The 13,839-nt window shown below is 36.3% G+C and overlaps 1 protein-coding gene across 11 annotated transcripts in view; it reads right to left on the bottom strand.

Moving 5' to 3' along the window:
* The window catches only part of CFAP20DC (CFAP20 domain containing), a 301,331-nt gene that overhangs the window by 175,495 nt on the left and 111,997 nt on the right, over positions 1-13,839 (bottom strand). The window lies entirely within an intron of this gene.

The raw sequence follows: 13,839 nt of genomic DNA, 5'->3' as shown, positions 1-13,839 counted from the left end.
CCTTTCTAGGAAGTTGTCCAATTCATCTACATTGTTATATTTATTAGCATAAAGTTGTTCATAGTATCCTGTTATTACCTCCTTTATTTCTGTGGGGTCAGTGGTTATGTCTCCTCTTCCATTTCTGATCTTATTTATTTGCGTCCTCTCTCTTCTTCTTTTTGTCCATCTTGCTAAGGGCCCATCAATCTTGTTGATTTTCTCATAGAACTAACTTCTGGTCTTATTGATTTTCTCTATTGTTTTCATGTTCTCAATTTCATTTATTTCTCCTCTTTGTTATTTCTTTCCTCTTGCTTGCTTTGGGGTTAGTTTGCTTTTTTTTCTCCAGTTCTTCCAAGTGGACAGTTAATTCCTGTATTTTTCCCTTTCTTCTTTTTTGATATAGGCATTTAGGGCAATAAATTTCCCTCTCAGCACTGCTTTGCTGCATCCCATAAGTTTTGATATTTGTGTTTTCATTTTCATTTGCCTCGAGACATTTACAGATTTCTCTTGTAATTTCTTCCTTGACCCACTGGTTGTTTAAGAATGTGTTGTTGAGCCTCCACATATTTGTGAATTTTCTGGCACTCTGCTTATTATTGATTTCCAACTTGAATCCTTTATGATCTGAGAAAGTGTTTTGTCTGATTTCAATCTTTTTAAATTTGTTGAGACTTGCTTTGTGACCTAGCATATGGGCTATCTTTCAGAATGATCCATGAGCATTTGAGAAAAAGGTGTATCCTGCTGTTGTGGGGTGTAACATCCTTTAAATGTCTGTTAAGTCTAGCTCATTTATGGTAATATTCAAATTCTGTGTTTCTTTATTGATGTTCTGTCTAGATGTTCTGTCCATTGATGAGAGTGGGGAATTAAAGTCTCCAACTATTATGGTAGATGTGTCCATTTCCCGTTTCAGTGTTTGCAGTGTTTGTCTCATGTATTTTGGGGCATTCTGGTTCAGTGCATAAATATTTATGATTGTTATGTCTTCATGCTGAATTGTTCCTTTTATTAGTACATAGTATCCTCCTTTGTCTCTTTTAACTGTTTTACATTTGAAGTCTAATTTGTTGGATATTAGTATAGCTACTCCTGCTCTTTTCTGGTAACAACATTTTATTTGCATGAAATATCTTTTCCCAACCTTTCACTTTCAACCTATGTTTATCTTTGGGTCTAAGATGTGTTTCCTATAGACAGCATATAGAAGGATCCTGTTTTTTAATCCATTCTGTCAGTCTATGTCTTTTGATTGGGGTGTTCAATCCATTAACATTTAGTGTTATTACTGTTTGGGTAGTACTTTCCTCTACCATTTTGCCTTTTGTATTTTATATGTCATATATAATTTTCCTTCTCTCTACACTCTTCTCCACACCTCTCTCTTCTGTCCTTTCATATTTGTCTCTAGTGCTCCCTGTAGTATTTCTTGCAGAGCTGGTCTCTTGGTCACAAATTCTCTCAGTAATTTTTTTGTCTGAAAATGTTTTAATTTCTCCCTCAGTTTTGAAGGACAATTTTGCTGGATATAGAATTCTTGGTTGGCAGTTTTTCTCTTTTAGTAATTTAAATATATCATTCCAGTGTCTTCTCGCCTCCATTGTTTCTGCTGAGAAATCTACACATAGTCTTATTGGGTTTCCCTTGTATGTGATGGGTTGCTTTTCTCTTGCTGCTTTCAAGATCCTTTCTTTCTCTTTGACCTCTGACATTCTGACTAGTAAGTGTCTTGGAGAACGTCTATTTGGATCTATTCTCTTTGGGGTACGCTGCACTTCTTGGATCTGTAATTTTAGGTCTTTCATAAGAGTTGGGAAATTTTCAGTGATAATTTCTTCCATTAGTTTTTCTCCTCCTTTTCCCTTCTCTTCTCCTCCGGGACACCCACATCACATATATTTGTACATGTCACATTATCATTCAGTTCCCTGAGTCCCTGCTCATATTTTTCCATTTTCTCCCCTATAGTTTCTGTTTCTTCTTGGATTTCAGATGTTCTGTCCTCCAGTTCACTAATCCTAACCTCTGTCTCATGAAATCTGCCATTGTAGGTTTCCATTGTTTTTTTCATCTCTTCTACTGTACCTTTCATTCCCATAAGTTCTGTGATTTGTTTTTTCAGACCTTCCATTTCTTCTTTTTGTTCATTCCTTGCCTTCTTCATATCCTCCCTCCATTCACTGATTTGGTTTTTGATGAGGTTTTCCAAGTTTGTTCACATATTCTGAATTAATTGTTTCAGCTCCTGTATCTCATTTGAACTATTGGTTTGTTCCTTTGACTGGGCCATATCTTCAATTTTCCTGGTGTGATTTGTTATTTTTTGCTGGTGTCTAGACATTTAATTACCTTAATTAGTTTATTCTGGAGATTGCTTTCAATTATCTTACCTAGGGTTTCTTGCTAGATGAATTTGTTGTCTATCTGTTCTTTCACCTGCAGTTCAGCTTTTTCTGGACCTCTAGCTTAGGTTCTGTTTAACAGAGATAATTTTTCAGTTCTTGTTTCTTGCCCTGCTTGTATGGTGCCTTTTCCCTCCCCACCCTTAGGAGGGTCTACATAGGTATTATAGACTCCAGCCAAGTTTTCCCGGATTAAACTGGCCTCCTATCAGGGAGAAGGAGCCACCTGTGTCAGTTTTCCCTGAGGGTGAGACCCAGCAGGTTAAAAGACTTTCCTGTGAAGTCTTTGGGCTCTGTTTTTCTTATCCTGGCCAGTATGTGGTGCTTGTCTGCCTGCGGGTCGCACCAGCAAAAGATGTTACAGCTCCTTTAACTTTGGAAGACTCTTCCTGCTTGGGCGTGGTGGAGACAGATGAGAGGTTGTAGGCTAGTTTTAATGGCTTCAAATTGCAAAGCCCTGGGGTCTGAATTCCTTGAGGGAGGGATTCCACCTGAGTTGGGCTTCACCCCTCCCCTGAGGAAGGCAGAGGTGGGAGACAGCCCTGAAAGCAGCCCGTTTCTGCCTACACCTGGGGCAGCTGCAGCCTGAGAAGTCCCACTGCTGAATCCAGAGGCTGCCAAGTCTCCGTAGAAACACAGGCACTAAAACTTCCATTTCCTCCCCTTTCCTCTTTTTCCGTGAGCCCTATGAGCAACCTCTGCCTTGACCAGGTTTAGAGTCTCTTTCCTTTCCCTCTGGGAAGCTCCCTGTGGGGGAGGGGCGCCAGGCACCGGGCTCCGGGCGCCGTGGCTTGGGGATCTCACGGTTCTGGGGAGGCTCGCAGCTGGTCCAGCTGGTCCAGACTGGGGTACGCTTGTGTCCGGTCACTGATGTGGCTCGGGAGCTGTTCTGTACTGTTTCTGGTCATTTAGTAGTTGTTCTGGAGGACGAACTAAAACGTGCACATTGGTAAGCCGCCATCTTGGCCCCTCCCCTTTTATTTTTTAGAAAAATTTATTAAAATATTTTCTTTAACTCAATATATCCAATATATTATCATCAACATATCATCAATAAAAAAGTCCCTTTATTATCTTTTTAACATCAGTAAGATTTGTAGTTGTATCCCCCTCTCATTCCTAACATTGGTAATTTGTGCCTTCACTATTTTATTACTAATTAATCCTGCTATGTTTATCAATTTTATCTTTTCAAAGAACAACATTTCAGTTTTGTTAAATCCCTCTATTCTTGGTTTTCTATTTTATTGATTCTTGATTTTATCTTAATTCTCTCTTCTTTCTACTTATTTTGGGTTTAATTTGTTCTCTTTGTTTCCCCTAGTCTCTTATAATCGAAAGTTAGATCATTAATTTGGCATTTAAAACTATAAATTCCACTATAAGCATTATGTTAGTGACATCTCACCTATTTTGATATGTTGAAATGATCAATTTCCCTTTGGATTTTTTTTTTGTATATTGTGAATGTTTTGTATATATGTATTTTGCATACTGCGTTACTTAGAAGTATGCTATTTAATTTACAAAATTATGTTTTTTCTCTATATTATATTGCTATTGAGTTTTTAATTTAATCCCGTTATGATCAGACAACATAATCTGAAAAATCTCTTTTTAAAAATTTAATGAAGGGTGCATGGTAGTTCCATGGTAGAATACTTGCCTTCATGCACCCCCCCCCGAAGAAAAAATTTAATATGGCTTATTGTATGAACAGCATATGGAATTTGGGGATGGGGGAAAAGAGTGGAGCTGGGATGGGGAAAGGGAAAATGGTCTTTATGCACGTGAATTTCTTTGATTGTTATTCTGTGTTGATGTTAATATTTTTCAAACTTTCAAACATTAATAACTATTCTTCCCTAAATACCTAATATAATAATCTTCCCAATTATCATCTATTGATCTTTAGAACATTTCCTCATATTCTTGAGCAACTATTGGCACCTAAATCACAATATTCTTCTTCTGCTGTCAATCTGGGTGACTTTAAATATTCACCAGAGAGACTTAATCTAAACCGATGTCTTTTCCATTATGCAACCAATACCTTTATTCTACTTTTGCAATTTACATGAACATCACTAGAACCGCTTGGCTTCAAGGGCTCCTACTTAAATATCACTCCTGAGTCATTCATTCACTCAATTAACATTTAGTCAATGCCTTAGCAGCACGAATAAGGTGTGGTGGTTTGGAGTGATGTGCCCCAGAAAAACATGTCTGAAACCTAACCCATTCCTGTGGGTGTGAACGCGTTGTAAGTAGGACGTTTTGATGAGGTTACTTCAGTTAAGTGTGACCCAGACCAATCAAGATGGGTCTTAATCCTATTACTGGAGTCCTTTATACTGGAATGAAATTCAGACAGAGAGTGAGAAAGCCAGAGGAAGCAGCCAGAAGCCGAACATCAAGGGACTGCAGAAGAGAAGGGAGAAACGAGGAGACAACTGTCATGTGCCTTGCCATGTGACAAGCTAAGAACAAAGGATGGCCAGCAGCCAGCCCCAGAATGTCAGAGTTTTCAGGGCAAAAGTATTGCCTTGATGATAACTTGATTCGGACTTTTTCCTAACCTCGACAACTGTGAGCGAATCAATTCTCATTGCTTAATGTGAACCATTTCATAGTATTTGCTTGAGCAGCCAAGAAAGCTAAAAGAGAAGGTACTGGGGATATAGTAGGGCAAGATATAGAAATCATGGTCTACTGTGGGAGGAAAAAGTAAATATTCTTGTAGTTATTTTTAAAATTTTTCATCCACAATATCTTACTAAATAACAACAATCTTATCAGTGTAGGTAGTAGATTTATTCTCCATTTTGTAGATGGTATAGCTAGAGTCCAGAAATTAGGTAAGCACATAGTCCATGGCTATACAGCTAGTACGAAGCAGAGGCAGGTGTTAAAATTGTTTCTTTGAATTTAAAGTCCAATGTCATTTCTGTCATGCAACTGTACAGATGCTCTTTCATTCATTCACTGTATGCTGAGTGACCACTATTTATCAGATCCTATGCTAGAACAGGTAACACAGCATTGAGTGTCCTGATTTCTGTCTTCACAGGATTTATGCTAAGGTCAGAACCACTGCCAAACAATTGCAATGCAATATTTGGTTATCTGACGGAAAACCACCTATCTTTTCACAGCTCTCCCTTTCTCATTCTTTTAGAACTTCTTCCTGCTTCATTCTAGATTCCATTTGGGATCCAGTCTTCCTTCCATAAGATCACTAATTTGTGCCTTCTGAACATAATCTCACGCAAAGACTCCTGAAAGGATGATCACCAAGCTAGCAAGACCAGAGTATAATCTGTTGAAATGTGGTAATTCATGCAAAGAAAAAAAAATCCATCAAGGGGCAAAACGTTGTTTGCTTAGCATACAATCAGAACATGTGACTTACAGGGTCAATCTGCTGCTTTCCAAAGGACCAATACTATTTTATTATTTAAAATATATCTTATTTATTGAACATTTTCTACATGGCAGCAATGTACTAAGCAATCTATATGCATTATCTCATGTAATCCTCCCATAAACCGTACAGGATATTTACTATTATTATCAACACCATTTTACAAACAAGTAAAGAAAAGTTTACTAAGGCTAGGGGATCTAGCAAAGTTAAATATCTATCAGAGTCCATATTTGAACTCAAATCTAATTGATTTCAGTGTGGAAAGCATTCTTAACCATATGCTTTAGTTCTTTTGGGACTGGTGGGCCCTTAAAAAGCAACCATAGTAGGATGACCTCTGCTCCTGCGTACAAAGGTATTTTATATCTGATAGCTAAAACTGCTACTTGCATTGTCTGAATGGCCATAACTCATACTTGCCTCCCTTGCTTTTTTTTTATGTTCATCTATTGACCAACTGAAACTCTTCTTTCTACTGACATATTCTTCCTTTAGATATGTAAAAAAGCTCTGATTGAAGAACTATTTACCTCACAATTAAAAGCTCAGAGAGTAATCTTATTTTACTCATTTCCATGTTCTTCCTGGTCAAGTCACCATCTCACTGTAAGTCTCATATACTTAATTTTCTCAGTTATTAGTGAGGACTGTCAAGGATCACTGACCGCTTCTTGTCCTGAACATCTCAATTCCACCAATCCAATCAGCTGTCAAACTCTGTCAAAGTCACTTTCCTAGTTGGTTTTGTGTTTCTTCCTTTGGTTTCCTACAGCCACTAGGTAGTTCAGGTCATTTGTTGCTGGAAATAGCCTTTCTTTTTGGTCTCTGTACTCCAATATTTTATCTCTCAGTCCATTCTTCATAGGGCTACCAGCTACAGACTGAATGTCACCCCTTGGCTTATATTTTTTGATATCCTACAGTCTATGAATAAAGTCTAAATTTGTTACCTTATTATCCAAGGGCCTCCAAAATCTGTTCTTTATCCTCATTCCAATATCATCATTAACTACATTTCTCCATGCACCCTCTGCTCATTATAAATATCATGTAACAGAACATCTGAATTGTTGTAAGAGGAGGAAAGAGTAGAACTGCAGAATAAAGCCAGAGATAGTTGTTGGAAGTCTTATCATGAGATACCAAGAAAAAACTGTTACAAAAGGATGAGAAAGGAAATGAGAGCAACATTCAAATTCCTATGATGTGCCAGAACCTATATGTCATTTCACCAATGTTACTGACCCCTTATAACTCCTTGAATTGAGAATATTCATTTCACCAATGTAATGAGAAGCTCAGAGAAGAGACGTTAAGCAACTTGTTTGACGTCTCATGGCTAATAAGTGACAGAGCCAGGAATCTAGTGAAGCTTAAAAATATAAGGCAAGAGGAATAGTGGTAAATTATTTACAGGACTATTTAGCAATTCTAGAAGATAGGAGATACCTGGCTCTGTGCTTCTGAAAGGTTGCATATTTACTGGAAAGGAAAGGGTGAATAGCAGGCATACAATCCATTCTCTCTCTTTATTAAAGGGCATTTCAGAAAAGATTACCTCAGAAAAGGTAATCTGCCAGAGCTCTGTATAAAATGATCTCCTGGCAAATATACTCATTGTAATTATTAGGTAGAAAAGTCCTTTCTTTGTGCTATCTCATAAACCTACTTGGTTGTGTCATAGTGCATCCCCTAAAGTAGTCTTAGATAAGGATGTAAATGCAAACAGATTTTGAGAGGTGATCCTACAAAGCAGGAATGAGGGAGCAGAGAGAATAAGAGACCAAAGAAGGAAAAGTAGATAGAAGGATGTATTATCAAGGATACTGCTATAAGCTACAGGAGCTCCATTCCACCAGGATTAGTGGAGAAATGTAGAGAAAACCTTGGGGGTATATATCCACTAGCTTCCATGATCCAGTGATTTAAGGGTTGCCTCTTTTCTGCGGGTGAACTACCATGGTATCAAAATAGGGCCTGGGGTGCACCTGACATATGACACTATTCAAACAAGCCTGCACCAAACTTTCCACTGGAGCAGCAGCTGAAATTGGAGGTGAGCCGAGGGGATTTGGCATGAAGCAATGGCAGTCTACCATAGTGACAATAGCAGCATACTTGCTGCTACCCAAATCCACCCTTATTCTTTTGTATTTCTATGCCTTTGCATATGTATTTCCCTTGAAAGCCCCTTTTCTCATTATGCCAACTGAAATTATATCCATCCATCAGAGTTTGGGTTGAAATGTCACTTGCTTCTTCAAAGTTTCTAGGATGCCCAAATTAAAAGTAATCACATCTTTCTTTCCCTTACTACGACATATATATTTTTTTAACCTCTATTATTGACATTTTTTATTCCACCTTTGTGTTCTAGGTCAGTGACTAGAGTCTACTTTATGGGTCACAAACTGGTGTAAAAATGTGAATCTTTGCCTTTGCTGTCAAGGGTGGATAACATAATCCCATACATTCCCAGTTTTACCACGTGTTACTAATGTACTAATGTTCTTTTGAGTTGAAAAGGTTTACTAGAATATGGTATTCCAAAGCCCATTACTGGAGTTTAAAGCAGTCTCTAATTCTGAATTCCATAAAGAAATCTGAATGCCCTCAAAGGCTTGGCATATTGCAAAGTTCCTAGTGTACACATACACAAATAGAAGAGTTGAAAATTTTTGCAATTTTGGGGAGGGAATATTTTTTTACAAATTCATGATCATCATTGTCTTGAGCTGGGTGTAGTTTTCAAATAATGCTATTTATATATTTTAATTATTTTAGTGATAAATTATTATTATCTTTAGACTGATCATTACCATTTAGAGAAGAAATATGCCTATAATGGTTAACAGCAATAATTCTGTGGCCAGATTTTCTGGGTTTAAATCCTGACTTCACCACTTATTAGTTGTGTGACACAAGGCAAGTTACTTAACTTCTTGTGCTTCAATTTCTTCATCTACAGAATGTGGAAAATAATAGCACCTATGGGACTACTGTGAGGACTGCAAAGTGAATATATGAAAATTACTTACAAAGTTCCTGGTACACAATATTACCATCTATGTAAGTGCTAAGCATCGTCAATTTGGGAGGTTGTGGATTGTTTAGTGAGTCGTGCATATTTGGGGACTTTAATTTTCTAATACCTAAAATTTGAGTGGCCCCAGACATGTCTACACGATCCTCTACCATCATCCTGGCCTCCAAGGAAAATGCAATGGGTGGTGTTGAAGGCCATCACCTCTTTCATCCTGCTGTGGTCAAATCTTGGTAAGAAAGTTTGCTGTCACTACAGACTACTGTCTATAAATCTGTCTCTTCTACGAGACTGTAAGCTCACTGTAATCACACCCTGGTTATCACAGTACTCTCACAGACGAATAGATTGAGAACTTTGTTGACAATTGGGCAATATTTGCTGACCTATCTTTGTTGAAGTGCTGCTGGAGTCATATGTGTGCTCATTTAAAAGTGCCTATTCAGTGCCAAGCATGGAAGTAGATACTGGGAATATCACAGTGAATAAAACAAAGTCCCTGCCCTTATGATGCAGGTATTGGGTGAGGGACAATAGTAACAAACAAATAAACAAATACATAGATCATATGTCTGCTCTCAGTTATGCCTATGGATAAAAATGAAGCATGCGAAGGTGATAGTAATGATAAAGGTAGGAAGTGTTCTTTTAGAAAAGGTAGTTAGGGAAGGTCTCCCAGAAAATGAACTATTTGAAGAAAGAGTTGAATTAAGTGAAGGTAGGAGCCATACAGATTTATCTGGGGGAAGACCATTCCAGATAGAATAGTCCAGAGGACCATGTGAAGACACAAAAGAAAGATTCATTTCTCAGCTACAGAGGAACTTTCACTGTAATCGGACAGATATTTACTACCTTCACTTTACTTGCTTATTTGTTTGAAGCTTCCAGGGCTATAAAGTTAAATGTGACCATTATGGCTCTGACCTCTGGAAGAATTTCTAAATGATGATGTGCCTAGCTTAGGCCATAGGTGTTAGGATTAACCTACTCATATGGTGATAAGAATTTACACTTCTGTCTTTGCAAAAGGAAATAGGCAAACCTTTCTTATTTCATAGTTAAGAATAGTTGGTTTGGGGGTGGGGAAGAAAATCATGTGATAAGCTTAAATGGTTCTGAAAGCAAGCTGAATTGCTACTTTAAAAAATTAAAATAAGTCTTTCATGAGAGAGAGAGAATATAAATGCATATGTGTGACTACTTAAAAGCTTCATCATGCTTGTATGTTTTTCGGGGGACAATTCAGTTGCTGTAAGGAAGGCTGTTTATAAAATGACTCTTCACTTGTAATAAAGTCTTGATAATCACCATCTAAAATCTCTTGTGACCTACCAAAGCAGAAAAAGACAAGCAACACTGGCATTATCCCTCTTGTACTTAAAGATTCTTAAAAAAAAAAAAGTGAGTTAATACATTTTTATGTCCATAAGAGAGCATTCACAGCGAAGGGTCAGCTATGTGATGGAAAAAATAATGAGGCCATGTTGAGAAAAAATGGGGTAGTCAACAGGAAAATCAACCTCATTTATAATAACATTCTACTGATCAGCAGGTGTATAACTCTCCTAGCTATGGTCATTAACGGCATTCATCTCAAACTTAACATATCTACATTTGCAAACCATTTGAAAGTAAAATTACTTTTCAATTCGCTTTTATATCTTCATCTCTGATTGACATTTTTTTTCACAATGGCAACCTCAGTGAGAATTTGAGTAAATGGTAGCAACCATCCAAGTGTAGATAAACTCTCTGTTCAAATTACCTATTCACTTTTCTCCTGTATGTACAATCATTTACAACCATTTGTAAGTGTTCCCTTCAGGTTAGAATGAACTTGCAAAAATTGATGTCACACTTTTGACAATTTGATTAATTTGTGAGAGTACTTTGTTTTTAAAGCCAAAATCATTTTTCTTTTTCCTTTTCAAAACCTGAAAACTACCAAATTTGGATGCACATTTTCAGTGATGCTACCTATTAACTCTAGATATGATAACAAGGAACTACTGAGATTGCAAATAGTATCTCTAAATATGTGCAATGGTTTTTAGATGCGCAGATAATACAGCTGTATGCTGAAATTTAAAGGATTATAGAAGGAGATTCTATGACTCCCCTCTACAAATGCATTGCAATGGTTCACTATCACTATGGGGAATTTTATGCCATTACTTTTTCCTGGACCCCTTCTGCTGAAGTTTAAGTTCTATTCTTTTGTCTTTAATAGAGAAAACTAGTAATTTTGGACTTAGGACTCTTTCATAGACTTATCAAAACAAAACATATCCTTTGTCTTGTTTCTTTATACTTAACATTCATTACAATGCATATTTTACACATATGCATTTTAACATTTGTTACTCTCGGAACCTTTCTTCGAATCCTCTCTTTTAGAAATAGCTTTATTAAGGTATAATTTGCATGCCGTAAAATTCAAAAATTTTTGGATACAATTGAAAGATTTATAGTATATTTAAGCCATTACCAGAATCCAGTTGTTAAACAATTTCATCATTCCCAAAAGATCTCTCATGACTGTTTGCAGTCAATCCCCACTCTCACACCCAGCCCCAAGCAATGACTAATATGCTTTCACACTGTAAACATTTGCCTGTTCTGGGTATTTCATATAAATGGAATAAAAAATACAAAGCTGTTTGCATCTGGCTTTTTTCACTTATATAATACCTTCAAGGTTCATCATGTTGTAGTACGTTTTAGTACTCCATTGTTTTTTATTACAGAATAGTATTTCAGTATATGGATAGATGACATTTTGTTTATCCATTTGCCCACTTATAGAGCTATAGATTCTTCCCCGGTTTGGCTATTATGAGAAAACTATGAACATTCCAACTCTTTGCATGGATTTATTATTTTCATTTTCTTAGGCAGATTCCTAGGAAAAGAATTTCTGGGTCATATGTTAAGTTTATGCTTAACTATTTAAGAAACTTTTCCGAAGTGGCTACCCTTTTTCACATTCTACTAGTAAAGTATGAAAGTTCCAGTTTCTCTATATCCTCATCAACACCTAGTATTACCTATTGTCTTTTTTATTATAGCCCTTCTAGTGGGTATGAAGTAGTATCCTATTATGGCTTTAACTTACATTTCTCTAATGACAAATGTTGAGAATATTTTCATGTGCTTTTTAGCCATTCGTTCATTTTTGGTGAGCTGGCTACTCAGGTCTCTTCACTAACATTTAAACTGGGTGATATGCTTTCTTATTAAATTGTCAGAGTTCTTTATATATTCTGGATATAAGAATTTTATCACATATATGATTTGCAAATAGTTTCAACAGTCTGAGATTTGTCTTCATTTACTTAATAGTGTCTTCTGGTGTATAAAATTTTTAATGAAGTTCAATTATTCAAGTTTTTATCGATCATAGTTCGGGGTTGCATGTGTGAACTCTTTGCCTGACTCAAAGTCATGAAGATTTTCTTGTTTTTCTTCCAGAAGTTTTATACTTTTAGTCTTATGTTTAGGTCTGTAATCAATTTAGAGCTAATATTTTAGCATTTGATTTGAAGTAAGGCTTTAAATTCACTTTTTTTTGCATATGGATATACAAATTTCATAGCACCATTTGTTAAAAAGTTATACTTTTACCCACTGAATTGCCTTATCACTTTTGTCAAAAATATAGGGATTTGTGTGGGTCACAGTGGCTCAGCAGGCAGAGTTCTCACCTGCCAAGCCAGAGTCTCGGGTTCAATTCCTGATATGATTCCTGGTGCCTGCCCATGCAAAACAAAACAAAACAAACAAAAATTATAAGGGTTTACTTTGTGATGAATGCTGGTACATTACCTTGATTACCATAACTTTACAGGAAGTTTTGAAATTGGGAAATACAAGCTCAGCTGCATGTTTTTCACAAATGCCCTTTAACAAGCTGAGGAAATTCCCTTCTTTGTCCGGTTTGTTGAGAGTTTTTATCATGAATGGATATTGAATTTTGTCATACACCTTATCTATTGAGGCCATCAAGTCTTTTTTTTTTTTTTTTTTTGTCCTTCAATCTAATATGACGTGTCAGAGTAATTGATTTTTGGATGTAAAATCAACCTTGCATTCCAGGGATAAATCCCACTTGGTAATGGTGTATAATCTTTTTTATACGCTTTTGGATTTTGTTTCTTAATATTTTGTTAAGGATTCTTACGTCATATTCATGATGGATATAAGTCTGCAGATTTCTTGTGATATTTTTATATGCCTTTGGCAATGTCTCAGGGCAATAGTGGCATCAAAAAATGAACTGAGAAGTGTTCTTTCTTCTTTTTTAGAGTTTATAAAGGATTGACATTACTTCTTTTAATGTTTGATAGACTTGAACAGGGGAGCAACCTGGGTCTCTGGCATAGCAGGTAAGAATTCTGCCACTGAGCCACTGTTGCACCACCCAAGACGATTTTAAATTATTTCAATTTTTTAATTTGTTATATGTCTATTCAGATTTTCAATTTTTTCTCGAGCTGGTTTTGCTAATTTTCTACTTTCCAGGAATTTCTTTCTATTTCATCTGAATTGTCTAATTTGTGGGCATAAAGTTAATTATAGCATTCCCTTGTAATTCCTTTATTTCTGTAGAGCCATATATGATGTCCCCTCTTCTATACCAATCCTTAATATTTCCTTCCTGCCTCTCCTTATTTCTTAGGGGAGAAGTATTGGTTACTATCTGAGACCTTTCTTTTTTTTTAACATAGGAATTTATAGGGATAAATTTCCCACTAACCACTGCTTTAACTGTATCTCCTATACATATGTTGTATTTTCATTTTTATCCAGTTCAAAATATTTTCTAATACCCCTTGTGTTTTCTTCTTGACCCACTGGCTATTTAGATGTATATTGTTTAATTTACAAGTATGTGGGGATTCCCACATTTCTTTCTGATGTTGACTTAATTTAATTCTGTTGTGATCATAAAAGATATTTTGTAAGATTTCAATACT

This window comes from Tamandua tetradactyla, chromosome 15, assembly GCF_023851605.1.
Source record: "Tamandua tetradactyla isolate mTamTet1 chromosome 15, mTamTet1.pri, whole genome shotgun sequence".
NCBI classification, from domain to species: domain Eukaryota; kingdom Metazoa; phylum Chordata; class Mammalia; order Pilosa; family Myrmecophagidae; genus Tamandua; species Tamandua tetradactyla.
The sequence above is the reverse complement of the archived record's forward strand: the minus strand, read 5'-3'. Positions and strand labels throughout refer to the sequence as shown.